This window comes from Mastomys coucha, unplaced genomic scaffold (assembly GCF_008632895.1).
Source record: "Mastomys coucha isolate ucsf_1 unplaced genomic scaffold, UCSF_Mcou_1 pScaffold16, whole genome shotgun sequence".
Taxonomy (NCBI): Eukaryota; Metazoa; Chordata; class Mammalia; order Rodentia; family Muridae; genus Mastomys; species Mastomys coucha.
This window is the reverse complement of record NW_022196898.1, coordinates 75606461-75621229: the sequence shown is the minus strand read 5'-3', so window position 1 is coordinate 75621229 and position 14769 is coordinate 75606461.

The following is a 14769-nucleotide window of genomic DNA, read 5'->3' as shown; positions in this document are numbered from 1 at the left end:
AAAAAAAAAAAAAAAAAAAAAAACAAGCATGTCCTGGAAATGACAGAGCTTAAAGAAGTTGACACTTATCAGTGTGGAACTGAAAAGCCAAGAGCAAACACATATTTGAATAAATGGCCTATTGAAATACAGAATATTAATTGCCACACTGCCTCTTGCAGAATTTCACATCCTTCCAGGGACTATGTTCATGCTTTACCATTTCCTCTTCCATATTTCTCCTTCTGCCTCTCCCAGATGAGGCCATCTTGGAGGTGATAACAAAAAATAAAAATTAAAATAAAAATTAAAAAATTAAAAAAATTTAAAAAATTAAAAAAAAACTCACTGAGGAGACAACAAAGAAATGAGAAGCAGAGCTCTCTCCCAGCACTGTGGCCTTTGGCAAGGATGGTCTCACAGCTGCTGCTCTGGACTCGCAACTCTCCTTGATCAGTTTCCATCTCCAGCTCTTATCAGACTCACATAATTGTCTTTCAATACTAACAACATAAAACCAGTATAATATACAAATATATGCATTTTTGCAACTCATGCTTCACCTGTGATGTTTCTCCCATGTTACCTTAATTAGTAAAAAAAAGATGAACTTTTATTTTTAATACTTTCCGAAAGAAGAAAATGATGCAGAATTAAAGACATTTCTGTATAAACATATATTCAGAGATTAAAGTTTTCTATGCAAATTTTCAAAGTATTCTCAATCTAGCCAGACTAATTTTCAGGCCTGGAAATACCCAGAGAGACTCCTTAATCTGCTGGTGACAGGGCTATGAATAGTCCTTATTCATCAGTCTCCCACACAAGATAATTGACCCCAGAGCCCAAGACAAAAGAGATTTGGAGGAGGATGTGGCAAGGTACAAAGGGAAGTCACTTAACATGTTCCTGGGGCTCTTGAAAGAGGAAAGAAACACCTTTGAAGGTTTCTGGGATAATCTCTTAAACATGCAAATAGGTGACTAAGATACTGAAAACTAACTTAGCAATAGATAAAGCATTTATTTCTCTTAGCATGTGGGGGTTACCTTAAAACTGGTGAGAATTAAACCTAAATCTAGAAAGGAGAAGTCTATGGAAAAGACAGAAGACTGTGGTCTGGGAGTTGAAGCTCTGGCACTGTGAAAGGTGGACTTTTGCTCCATCGGGCTGGAGAGGATTAAATTATTTCTGTCTTCTGAATTTCACGGGCGCCAAGTAGATTTTAATTTCAGATGATTTCATTACTCTACTGAGGAGGAAAAAACCTTCACTGTTTAAAGTGTAAAGCCAAATACATAGTTTCACAGTGAATTTCCATTCATTCATAAACAAGAAATAATGTCCATGTTCTTCTCAGAGCTCATGCGAAAGTAAGATTTCATGACAACATCCCATTGAATAATTAATGATATAATCCATTTGTTTTTAAGATATTTATAATTTTATTTGATTAGATTATAAATGGAATATGCAAAAAATTATGAAAATACACTACTGTGGAAGAGAAGAACTATTCATTCTATGCCATCAAAGCCAAACTACGAACAAGAAATCTTCCAATTGACATGTTGTTCCAGACAACAACAAAAAATTAGGATCTAAATTTACATACATTAATTAAGAAATTCAAAAACTGATAGCTACAAGAATATCCTTCTTATTAGTGAGATTATTGCTTTGAAGCCAGTGTATACACACCCAGTGCATATATAGCCAGTGTATATGTACCCAGTGTATATGCACCCAATGTATATACACCCAGGGTATACACAGCCAGTGTATATGCAGCCAGTGTATATGTAGCCAGTGTATATGCAGCTGGTGTATATCAAGCCAGTATGTATTACAGAATCCTGATGCAGACATTGAAAATGATGATGTAGCTTGGAAACACACTTCTGCAATCCCAGCAGTCAGGAGGCAGAGGCAGGAAGATCAGTTTGAGGATAGCCTGGGTTACACAGTGAGTTTCAGCTACCCTGGACTATACAAGACTAGGTCTTACATAAACAAATATATGTCAAATACCCATGTATGCTGTCTGCTGGACTAACCTCTATGTGATTAGAGAAAATATTATTGCTGGAAATCTATTGACCAAAAGAAGTTAAAACAGGCCGGGCGGTGGTGGCACATGCCTTTAATCCCAGAACTTGGGAGGCAGAGGCAGGCAGATTTCTGATTTCTGAGTTCGAGGCCAACCTGGTCTACAGGTGAGTTCCAGGACAGCCTGGAAAAAAGAAGAAGAAGAAGAAGTACAGTATCATAGTATAGTCTTCCAAGGTTATGGAAGCACTAATTACAGGAGCTCCGGGGCAGGGGTGAGGAGGGGCTCGCCAAGCTTTGTAAGGGGCTCATAGTTACAGGGAGGTCCACGCTTCCCTTCACCTTCCACATTTTATCAGATGGTTGCCATTTGGACGTATAGTGTTAATGACAGGTTGACACATTTCAGCTGAAGGCACCATTACAAGCAAGGAACATTGAGACCCTATCCATCTCTCTCAAGAAAATGCGGCAAGTTGAGCTTCCCTAAAACTCTAGCCCAAGACCAAGAAACCATCGCAGTTGTCGCAGTTCCAGAGCTATAATGGACACAATCTTCTCAGATGCCCTTTGGAAACTTTGTATTTTAAAATATTGTTACATGATCTTCAAGAACTTGTGCTTCATTTATTAAAAACAGAGGATGTTATACACATAGGTCTTTTCAGCTTTTTAAAATTAATAATTAGCTTTTTGAGAATTTCCTACAAAGTGTTTTGATCATATTCACCCCTCCTCCTTCACCAAGTCTTGCCATATACACCCTGTCCTGTCACACCTTCATATATATCCAACTTTCAGTTTCTTCCCAACTGCCCTTGGTGGCTAATTTTTTGGAAGCTGGGTTAGGCTTATTATCGGTCATTCTTGGATTTCTGACGGGTTTGAAAAACTACATAGTTCCCTAGCCAGCCCAGGCTTTTTACTTTGAAAGGATGGTTTTCAAATGGTATCCAATCTAAAGCTAAGACATTAGTGTTAAATTTTATTGGCAAAAATGTTGGGCTGGGTGTTAAATCTATCTCATACCATATAATTTACAATATATAATAGTTATGTTCAATTTATATTTTGAAAAAAAAAGTTGTTGTTGCTGTTTTGGGGGGGTTGTTTGTTTGTTTGTTTGTTTTGTTTTTATTTTTTTGAGACAGGGTTTCTCTGTGTAGTTCCGGCTGTCCTGGAACTCATTCTGTAGATTAAGCTGGCCTCGAACTCAGAAATCCGTCTGCCTCGGCCTCCCAAGTGCTGGGATTAAAGGCGTGCACCACCACCACCTGGCTGCTGTTTTTGTTTTTAATTAAACAGAAAGGGTGAAATGTTGCAGCATTTTCTCTGTCCAATCACATTAGGACAGTGATAGGTCTGTGATTGGACAGGAATAGGGAGGCGAAACTAGAAGTTTAGGACTGAGGGAGGTTGGAGGTCAGAGGAGAAGCAGGAGAAATCAACATGGAGGCAGACGAACAGGAAGATGATCCAGATCCCGGTGTGGTTTTAAACAGCCACAAGTAGCTAAGGTTTTCACAAGGTTAGAATAATTAGGTTAAAGCATTATCGTTATCATTTGGCTCTGAAATTGTTGTATTGACATCTTGTAAACTGTGATCTTATTGATATATATACCTGATTGAATAACTAAGAATTAAGAGTCATGTTTCTACCAGGTAACTAAGCACTAGATACTCATTGTGGGGTGTGGGGGGCGTTGCATATAAGCAAGATGAACTCGCAAGCTGGGGAAGAATACCAGGACCCCGCCGGACACAGTGATGTGGCTGGCCAGTACTGGCACCAGAGCTCGAACGTGGTCCAGAGGGGCAGGAGAGATTGAGGGGTGATCGTTTTTAATATTTCCCACAACAACCTTCCACTGCTACAGAAGATAGCTAATAAGAATGAATCTCCAAGTAACTACCATCATCATTTCTCCAATGACTTAAGTAATTGGAAAACAAGTAAACAGTAGGGTTTACTGTAAAGCTGTGAAAGATATATAACTCTCCATAACCCATAGCATTGGCAATATTCTGTAGTGCTTGGTGGTAGTGGTGATAGAGTGGCCTAGGAAAACCTGTTAGCCTCAACTAAAAATTAAGTAACCCATTCCTTGTATTGGGGATTTTATTTGCTAGTATGTTCAGTCTAGTTGGTGTACTGAATGTACAGTAAAGTAACTCCATGAAAACTCTTTTTATATATGTGTATGTACATATTTGAGGAAGTTTCTACATTAGTGGGTTTTGTGTGGGATTTCCGGAAGACCTTTAGTGGTTGTTATCCCTCCTTGTATTCCCGCCATTACCCTGCCCTCCTAGCCACCATTCCACCTTAACTTTCCTGTTCCAGTTTTTCCTTTAAACCCCTTATACCATTGTATTCTATCCCCCTTCTCTTGAAAGGGGCATATACCATGGTGGACCCTTAGTAACTTTGTGGCTTCTATGTGCATTCAAAATGAAGCACATATCTGAAGATTCAAAGCTAACAAACACAAATGAGAGAAAACATGTGCCGTTTGCCTTTCTGCATCTGAGCTACCTCACTCAGAATGGTTGCTTTTACCTCCATCCATTTACCTACACATTTCATGATTTTTTTAACAGCTGAATAGTAAGTATTCCATTGAATGTATCACATTTCCATTACCTGTTCATACACTGATGGACAGCTAGGCTGTTTCCAATTTCCAGCTGTTGTGAACAGAGCATCCGTGAGCACAGATGACAAGCATCTCTATGGTAGGATACAGAGTCTTTTGAATATATGCCCAAGAGATCCATAGCTGGACCATGTGATAGATCTAGTCCCAGCTTTGTGAGGAAATGCTACACTGACTTCTGTAATGGCTGCACCACTGTGCACTCCGTGCAGCAGAGAATAGGCATTTCCATTTCTCACATTTCCCACACGGACACCTACAGCTCCTGCCATCATTTTTATTTTGTCCATTATGATGGACTAAGATGAAATCTTAAAAGCAAATTTAACTTCCCTTGATAGATAATGTTGAGCATCTTATAAAATGCTTATCAGCCATTTGAAGTTCATCTTTGAAACACTCTCTACTTAGTTCAGGGCTAGACATCAGATATTTTTGCATTATCATTAAACTATAATCACACATTCACTGTTCTTTGTTTTTTCCTTAAGCCATGCCAGAGTTCTACCCAAATGTCACACATGCATACCCATATGTATATGTACACACAGACACACACACACATGCAGATCTAAAGAATGTAAGAATCAGGGTGGAGAGGTAGCTCAGCAGTTAAGAGCTTTATGCTCCTGCAGAGAACCTGGGAATCAGTTCCCAGCACCCACATGGCAACTTATAATTACCTGTAACTCTAGCTCTAGGGGATCTGGTGCCCTCTTATGCCCTCTGAGAACACCAGGCATGCATGCTCCATGCATAAACATGGCACACACTCAGACACATAAGGTGAAAATAAATCAAAAAAAATAAAGGAGGTATAAAAGAAACACAGAAGCAAGTACAGCAAAATAATAGGGAGGATTAAAACCTACCCCCTAAGATCCCTGTCCCCTGGGTTTGTGTGGAAACAGTGACACTTGGAGATTTCCCTTTACTCAGCACCAAGAGGGAGGCATGGCTCCCTGGTATTGATATGGTGTGCTTTATAACTGAGCAATCAGCTTACTCATAACCAGAAAAGTTAACAAGATTAATTCTGACCATATTACCCAGAAGCCTAATTCAATTAAACCACACAATGGGCTGAATTAAGAACTATAGATGGCAGAGTCTACTTTGTCACGCTGAAGACCATCTTAACCATGAGGCTTCCACTCGAAAACTTGGTAACCAAAACGTAAAAATTGTTTCCTTTATTTAATAAAAATGATTAGAATTTTCAGAGTTTCTTTAAGTAATTATCCCAGAGAAGCTTGGCAGAAACAAAAAAAAAAAAAAAAAAAAAAAAAAAAAAAAAAAAAAAGAGACCATGTTGCAAACAACTATTAATTTTTTTTTCAAAAAGAATCATCACACTGAACTCTAAACAGATGAGGTTTTGAAAATGTGTGTGTAATTCATGACCATCCTAATCTTAAATAAATGCAAAGCTACGTTTCCAAGATTACTGTTAGATTTATAAAGTATGGACAGCATACAGTGGAAAACAAGAAAATATGTGTCCCAGAAGATTTAGCAACTGTGTCATAGAAATGAATAACAGAGTTCCTTTTAAAAATATGTTAAATAGAGAAGAGGGGAGAATACAAAACCCATCCTTTTTCTAAATAAAGTAGAAGACAGATTGGCTCCTGAAGAATGAATGATTTACCTACAAAACCTGATGCATCTGAAAGATTCATTTGTATGTGAAAACGAAAACTCAAGTAATGAAAGGGGAGGTTCTACCACAGTGGACAGATGACGAAGTCCCAGGAAACACTAGACAGTGATCTATCTCTGTGGCAGAAAACTGGAAAACTATGCCATCTGATAGGAAAACAAGATAAGAACTGGAAGGTTCTTCCAAAGTATAAATTAAGCTATATTTCCAGCCATTTGACAATCCACTCCACCCCCAATTGCAGTCGTTCACAGTGTTGGATTCTTTGGCATGGTTCCTAGACTCACAGTGCAAGCCTAGTGTAAAGTCCTGGAGAAAAGTTGCTTTCAAAGATTGCCAATCACTATCCAGCAGTGCGCCTCATCACTTGGCCAAGCGCTCCACCTTCAGGCCTTTCAGAGTACTCTATGCAGAGTACAGGGTGTCTCCTCAGCCTCCCTTCAGTCTGGAGTGTTTATTCAAACCTCTCTGGGTCTGTGGAAGCCCTACAGTGGAAAGCTGGCCCTGGGATTATTCCTTGAGAATCTCAGGAAGGAATGCTCAGCGAGAAAGGACTCTGTCTGTACTCCCCTAGTTTATAAACAGCTCTCTCTCTCTCTCTCTCTCTCTCTCTCTCTCTCTCTCTCTCTCTCTCTCTCTCTCTCTCTCTCTCTCTCTCTCTCTCTCTCTCTCTCTCTGTGTGTGTGTGTCTTGTTATTTTTCCTCATCTTCCAGTTTCTTATAGTTTAAGTTCATAAATACAATTTACAAGCTTCCAAGTGAAGCAAAACAGGGAGGGGTCTCAGCAGGTTTTGCCCTCAACCACTAAATATCTATGTTTTTCTCGTTCTTAGTAAAGTTGGAGGCAGAGAGCATATAAAAACCTGGAGAGAATTAAATGGAACAAGTCAATCTATCCCTAAACCCTTGATTTCTCATCTCTAGACTTCCAGAAAGTGGTTTGGCTTCTTATCTAAAAGGAGATGCATCCCCCAAAGATCTGCTGTCAGATTCCGAATGTTTGAAAATTAACACACGTGTTCTTAAGCCAAGCAACTCCTGGAAGGGGCATCAAAGAAGGGGAGTTTATCAAAGAGAACAGCACTGGGCGATTTAGACAGGGCATAAATATTCACGCACTTGAAAACGCAAAGTCACTGACCATAAATTTTGACCAAGACCATAACCCTTTAAAATTAAGTCACGAATATACTGGGATGCCTTCTATGGAGACTGTTTCATATCATGATTACATGGGTAAAATATTCATTCAGTATGAGATGCTGGCCTACTATGGCTGTAATATAACAGGGTGAGGTGAGCATACCACCCTCCACAGGGAGACAAGTCCACAGCAGATGCCGCCTCAACCCTGCAGAAAAGCCTCATTCCAGATCATAAAATAACAATCAGGACCTCAGGCTGGACGGGCCATCAAAGAGAGTAACTGTGCTTCTAATGGTGCAGCACCCTTGTTTAGAGGCAACCCAGGCTAGGGAGAAGGCTCAACACTCTTGAGTTCAATGCCAGGATTCCACACTGTGGAAGAAGAAAATCAGCTCCTGTAAGTTGCCCTCTCATCACTACATGTATGGCGTGTACACTTACCTCTCCCCCACCACATACAGACACAAAATAACTAAGTAAACATAATAAAATTTTAATGAGAAGGTAACCCCAGGCTCCAGGCAAACCCCCTCTTTAACTCTCCAGATTGCCTGTTTTCTTTAAGCAACTATGACACATGGAGACCCATTTATTGACCCCAGATCATTCTATTTTTGCTTTAAGTAATACTGGCTTCCTTCTTGGGAGCCAAACAATACTAAGCTTAGCTGTCCCCCTAGAAAAAGCCCTGAGAGGCTGTGCAGCCCCAACTACTCCCTTCCAGTCCCCCTCCTACTAGGAAGCCACAGAGCCACAGCTCCCTCTTGTGGAATGATTTTAAGCCCTCCTCATCTTGCTCTACCCTCACCACACCCCAGGTAGAATACTTTAATAGATCCTTAAACATGTAATGTCAGGACTAGATGCGATCTCCCAGAAGTGCTCTTTGTGGAGCTCCAAGGAGCGAACCCACTCCTCCTGCAAAGCAAATGGTGGCTTTCAGCTTTCACTAGATCCATTGTCCCTGTTGGAATCCAAAGAAAGAGAAGGATATGGAAGGCTTATTACTTGACGAGTCAGTTTATAAGACTTCTTTCTCTGCTTTCTCCAGCCACACAAGAAACGACAGTTATAATTCTGCTCTGTGTGTGTGTGTGTGTGTGCATATGTGTGTGTGAATGTGTGTCAGTGTGTGTGCGCACACACACACACGTGTGTGTGTGTGTGTGTGTGTGTGTGTGCTCAGCCCCTGGCAAGAATGTCTAAATCCTCACTATTTCCTAAATGATAGGAATGGTAACATGAAATGTCCATGTCTGCAGATTTTCTTATTCCTAAGGAGTCAAGTTTAACCATACTGTTTATATTAATGAAGTAACACAAGGAAAGCTCTTAAACATGGAGCTACATTCAACCAGCCATGCTTATGGACAGTTACTCCACACACCAGAAGAGCTTGCAGAGCTTCTGAGCTAGGTGTGCTGAGAAGGTGGTATGCCTGGAGAGAACAGGGAAGCCCCTAGTCTGTACAGATCCTTGCACTGTGACTGTCATTTATATGACAGTTTTGTGCCATGACCTTTATAATTAATGTGGAATTTAGGAAGTAAATTGTTTTTCTGAGTTCTGGGAACTCTTCTATCAGATGGTCCAACCCAAGGTGAAGGTCATGACAACTCCCATAGGCCCTTCAACTGACAGAGTGCTCTCCACATGGACAGTGTCAGAACTCGTGTACGTTGTAAAACAATGAGTTGGTTGGGCAAAACCTAGAGAGTTTTGTGGCAGGAAGCAATGGCATTTAGTCACAAATGTTTCCTGCTTTGAGAATAATGAGGCTGAAAACCGATTTTCTCTTCATGTTCCACAGATGTTTAAATGGCTGACATAGTTGTTATTATTTTTTTAAGTAAGACAATAAGAAATGGAAAGAGTGGAGTTTCCTGATGGAAAAGATAATATTTCACTTGCCCATGACATCCTTTCTCAATGAAGAACTAGTGAGTTGTATTTCATCAGAATTCATTATTATTATATTTTAGTTTAGGCAGTGAAATAATTTTTCACAGATTAGTGACAAAGCAGCGAACAATTTTATTATATAATACTACATAGGTCATTTAAAATTTTTTTAATCAATTACTAGACTTACAAACAATCTTGGACTATACAAAATCTCTTAATTTGAAAATAATATTTAGTAGAAAACATTTATAATTAACTAGGTAAAATAATGAGACTTTGACCATATAGCTCACATTTCTATATTCTTTTTGAATTAAAAAAAAAAAAGCACCTCTTGTCTGAGTGAAAATATAGCCAAAAGGCAAGAACAGAAACACAAAATAGATAAGAAAACAGGTAGTTAATTCTGTCCATAGCTTTAGAGGTGCGCCTGAGAAGTAGCATTTTCGCAGACTAAAAGCAGCAATGTCAATGCAATTCTAAGTAAACTGATAAAAGACTGTCTTGCTACTTTGACAGCCAACACTAGAATGGTAACCTCAGTCAAAATAGCTTCTATGAGAACTTAATCTTATTTTCAAAGATTTATTTTTGTATAAAGTGATCAGGTATCCAAGGAAGCCAGAGGCATCAGATCCTCCTGGACCTGCAGTCACAGGGAATGTAAACCATCTAACGTGTGTGCTGTGAACTCAACACAGGTCCCCGCAACACCATTGCTCATACTTAAGCACATCCCTTCTCATGTGAAATGTGGTCCTGAAACCTCTCAATCTCTCTCTCTTCTCCTCTCTCTCTCTCTCTCTCTCTCTCTCTCTCTCTCTCTCTTGCTCTCACTCTCTCTTGCTCTCACTCTTTCTCTTGCTCTCTTGCTGTGTGTGTGTATGTGTGACTGAAACATTCCTTCTCATGTGAAAAGTGGTCCTGAAACCTCTCCCTCCCTCCCTCCCTCCCTCTCTCCCTCCCTCCCTCTCGCTCTCTCTCTCTGTTTGTGTGTGTGTACATGTATGTGCACATGGATGTTAGAATGTAAGAAGTCAACCATGAATATCATTCCTCAGACTCTGCCCACCTTTTAATGAGATGGATAGCCTAGAATTCACCAAGAGGCTAGCTGGCCAGTGAGCCCCACCTGTCTTCAACTCCCTAGCACTGGGATAACAAGTCCACTATGCCTAGCTTCTCATGAAGGTTCTGAAGCTCAAACCCAGATCAGTATGCTTGCAAAGCAAGTTCTATCTATTAACCCACCTCCCGAGTCCAATAATCATACTATCACATATCATTATCACCTTAAAAAAGTTATTCAGTACTATGTTCTCAGCATGGTGCTTGGCAATTTATAAATATTAAATTGGTTTATTGTTTATACAGAGAGAGAGAGAGAGAGAGAGAGAGAGAGAGAGAGAGAGAGAGAGAGAGTTACCTCCACTTTTGGATGAAGAGACTGAGCGGAGATGCCTCATTAGCTGGTCCAGGCCTACTTATCTGATCCCAAGTTGTTTCTTAGCTCTGATTCTCTGCTTTTGAGACAGTACTTTTTAAAAATGGTCATGAACTGCTTAAACAATTTACTGTTCAGAATTTGAGCTTTATATTTTTGTGTTCTAATGTTCATAGCATGTATTAAAACTGAAAGTGTTCATGTTTTATTTCTATACAAAAATAATTTATTTGTATAAATAATTGAACAGAATTATATATTTACTTTCAAGACCAGTTGTCTTGCTGTATTCTAATATCATAGTGGATATTCAGAATTGGGCAAATTAAATTACATACCATAGGCTAAGCCTAGGTGAAATTAAGATTATTTCTAATTCTCCATCTAATAATTATGAAAAAAAAGAAGGAAATTTTTTCTATGTTAAAAAAATGGTGCTAAGTATTCTAAGTGAAAATATCCTTGTCTCTTTTTTTCTCATTTTTATTAGATATTTTCTTAATTTACATTTCAAATGTTATCCCCTTTCCTGGTTTCCCCTCCGAAAATCCCCTATCTCCTTCCCCTTCCCTCAGCTCACCAACCCACTCACTCCTGCTTACTGGCCCTGGCATTCCCCTATACTGGGGCATAGAACCTTCACAGGACCAAAGGCCTTTCCTCCCACTGATGACCGACAAGGCCACCCTCTGCTACATGTGCAGCTGTAGCTTTGAGTCCCACCATGTGTACTCTAAGTGGAATATTCTAAGTATTCTAAGTGGAAATATCCTTTTCTTAAAAATGCTTGTATTTATTATTGTGTGAGAATAACACATGTGAACACAGACATACAGAGGTCACAGTACAAGCTTCAGAGTGTGTCCAGCCCTTCAGGCTTCAAAACAAAACAAAACACTTTCACCCATCAATCCTTCCCAACAGATTCTGTTATTGCCTCAAAATTATTCAGAAATATTAATGCTCAAAATCAATTGAAATTAACTCTACCATTGAATGTTTTCATTCTCCTATATTAAGAACAGTTAGCCATTAGCTCATAACTTTGAAATCTCTCCTATAGTTGTATGAAATTCCCTTGAAGTTTCAGTTTTTCTCTCTGAAAGTATATCCAACAGGGATCATTTCTATCTATAAAGGAATCTGTTGGGAAGACCCATAGTTCTATACTGAGAAAGCTGTTAGTCCTAAGTGTCCCTAACTTGAAAAGAGTGACCCACCCATGTGCAATTATCACTAGGTGAAGGTCAAGCCCTCCCTCAGTGAAGCTGCTTGCCCTACTCAGGCTGACTTTGTCCTGCTTTGCTCTGATTCTGGTGTGAGAAGAGGGTCCAAGCCTACTCCTTGCTGTGTGTGGGCCATTGTCGTGTCTTCTCAGATGCCCACAGACATGCTGACAGCTGCACACAGCCTCAGCCTGCCACCTCTCTGAATTTGACTCTCAGCCAGGAATGTAGAAGAAAAGAGTGGTGATCTCACAACCACGGCCAAGCTCGTGACGGCCTGGCCATGCCAAAGCCCCTGTATCGTCTCGAAGGCTATCCACATAATCAGCCTTGGAGATACATTTTCTTCTCTAATCTTTTCTGCCAACAGATTCGAACAGCTCAACAGCTCTTGCTGTTGCTCCTCATTCTAATCGCCCTTCCTCACACTTCTGATATTGGGTTTGCTTAAGAGCCCCAAAGTTATATTTCTGCCCAAAGAAGGGTAGACATCCCATCCAAGAGGTGAGTGAGGCCTGTGGAAAGCCATGCCCAGAGTCCATCACTGAGAAAGTAATCCTCTTGAGTTTATGGCAATACAGGACACAAGCTGAACTTGGACAGCAGACAGCATTGTGAGCATGGGGAATCTCAGCACACTGGCCACCACCAGAGCTCATCTTAACCATTATGGTCCAGACAGGGTCTGATCAGTCCAGATGAGCATCTTGACGAACAACAAGTCATAACACATCTTGAATTCAAGTTTCAGAAAGAAAAAAAAAGAGCAAGCACTGAATAATCATTGATCCCACAGCACTGGATGGAAATCTGTTTACAACTATACCTGATTACGTAGACAACATATTGGAATATAACAATATGTACACAACAAAACTAACCAAGAGCTCTGTGGGACTTTCTTCCTTCAGCACCCAGGACAGTGATGTGGTTGGATGCCAAACCCTAAAGCCAAGATCTTTGGACTTGGGTCTTGGCCTTATCACTAATTTAAGCTGCACTGACTTTCCTCTAGTTCAGATTTCCTTGCAATGATTAGACCCCTTCCTTGTTTTCCAAGAGGATTCAATGTCCTACACCATTACAGCATTGAAAGTTGGTAGCATTTAGCATATGTTACCTGCTTTTATCCCATCCAAATAGTCTTGTTCAAAGGCATTGGAGACCAAACATCTGAATACTCTAAGGGCAGGCCTGATCCCTTTAGATTGGAAAAGAGTATTTCTTATCTATCTAGCAAGGTTGTTGACTTGTTGAGGCCATATGACTCCAATTCCAACTTCGTGGACATGTTACACAAATTTAAGAGGTCATGGGGTCAATCACTAAGGTTGAATCATTGCATAATGTCTCCAGAGGCTGCCACTAAACTTTGACCACACCGCCAAGTCATTTTTCCACCTATCGAAATGATAAGTGAAATTCAGTTGTATTTTGACTCATCATGGCCTAAAAGACTCAAATCTTGGTGACCAACCAAGGACCGGATGACAGCTTTTACACAAGCATCTTTGTGGTTGAAACATTGAGTGTCCTGGTTAGTTAGAAACAGAAGGGGAAGGGAAGGAAAGGGAGAGATGAGAACTTGCCCTTCCCTTCTGGGAATCTTGAGATCTATGTGGCTGTATTCCAGAGAAAGCTGCTGAGGTTTGGGCTAAACCTGGGTTTTTTTCTGTGTGCCTGGTATTCACATCACTAAGTACTCACAAGAAGGAAAGACTTTCTGTATTTTAGTCTCTATTTTGTAATAACAAATTTGTATGCTCACACAAAGAATTAAAGCAGAAGGGGTTAACTAGCAACTCCAAAATGCAACATTTGTTTCCTTTTTTAAGACTACTTTCTGTATCAGTAAAGACTATATTCTAGTGGAAAGTGGGCACTGACACCCAAGGCTGCCCTCTGTTGTCCATGCCTATGTCACCCTCCCACACCTCCCCACAAACTCACACTCTCTAATTATACATGCACACAAAAATAAAATTATACTGATAAACGAAATGCACTGGGCTTCAAGTGCTCAACTCAGGTGCTACAACTAAGCAATGGGGTGGGGCATGACTGTATTACCAGTACCTCTTAGATCAGAGAGTCTGGAGTGCACAGACTTCCCCCTCAAGCATCTGCAATGAATAGCTTTGGCCAGAGCTTTTCAAGGGATGCTCCAGCAGGGTAAAGATGGATGAGGTGTTCTATGCTCCCTACTTGCAGCAAAAAACAAGAGGTATCTAGCTCTATTGTGGCCTATGATCTACTGTCCCCTGTGTCACATTATTTGAACATCTGCTTCACGGGCCAACGGCAGATCACAACTCTCCTGTCATGTTCTAGGTGACCATGGAATAAAGCAAGGTACAGCTGCAAAGGATTGGCTTGAGCCCAGAGGGCACCTGGCCCAGCAGCAGCCCCTGGCTAGCACCTTGGCTGGATGCTTCCTTTTGATGTGATGTAGTATTAGCCTTTTTAGCAGTGTACATGTGAGGAAGAGGGTGACACCGGTGACTGCTCATGGATTGCATACATTCCTTTTGCATATTTGAGGTAACAAATTCTGGCTCCACAATTCTATATCTGTTTACATTATCACAAGATAGTTTTGTAGCTTAGCTGTTACTAAGAGACCATTTTTAAGGTTTACGATTCCTAAAGTTTTCAATGTTTAGAAAATTTAAATCATAAAAATTTTTCTAAGATGGTT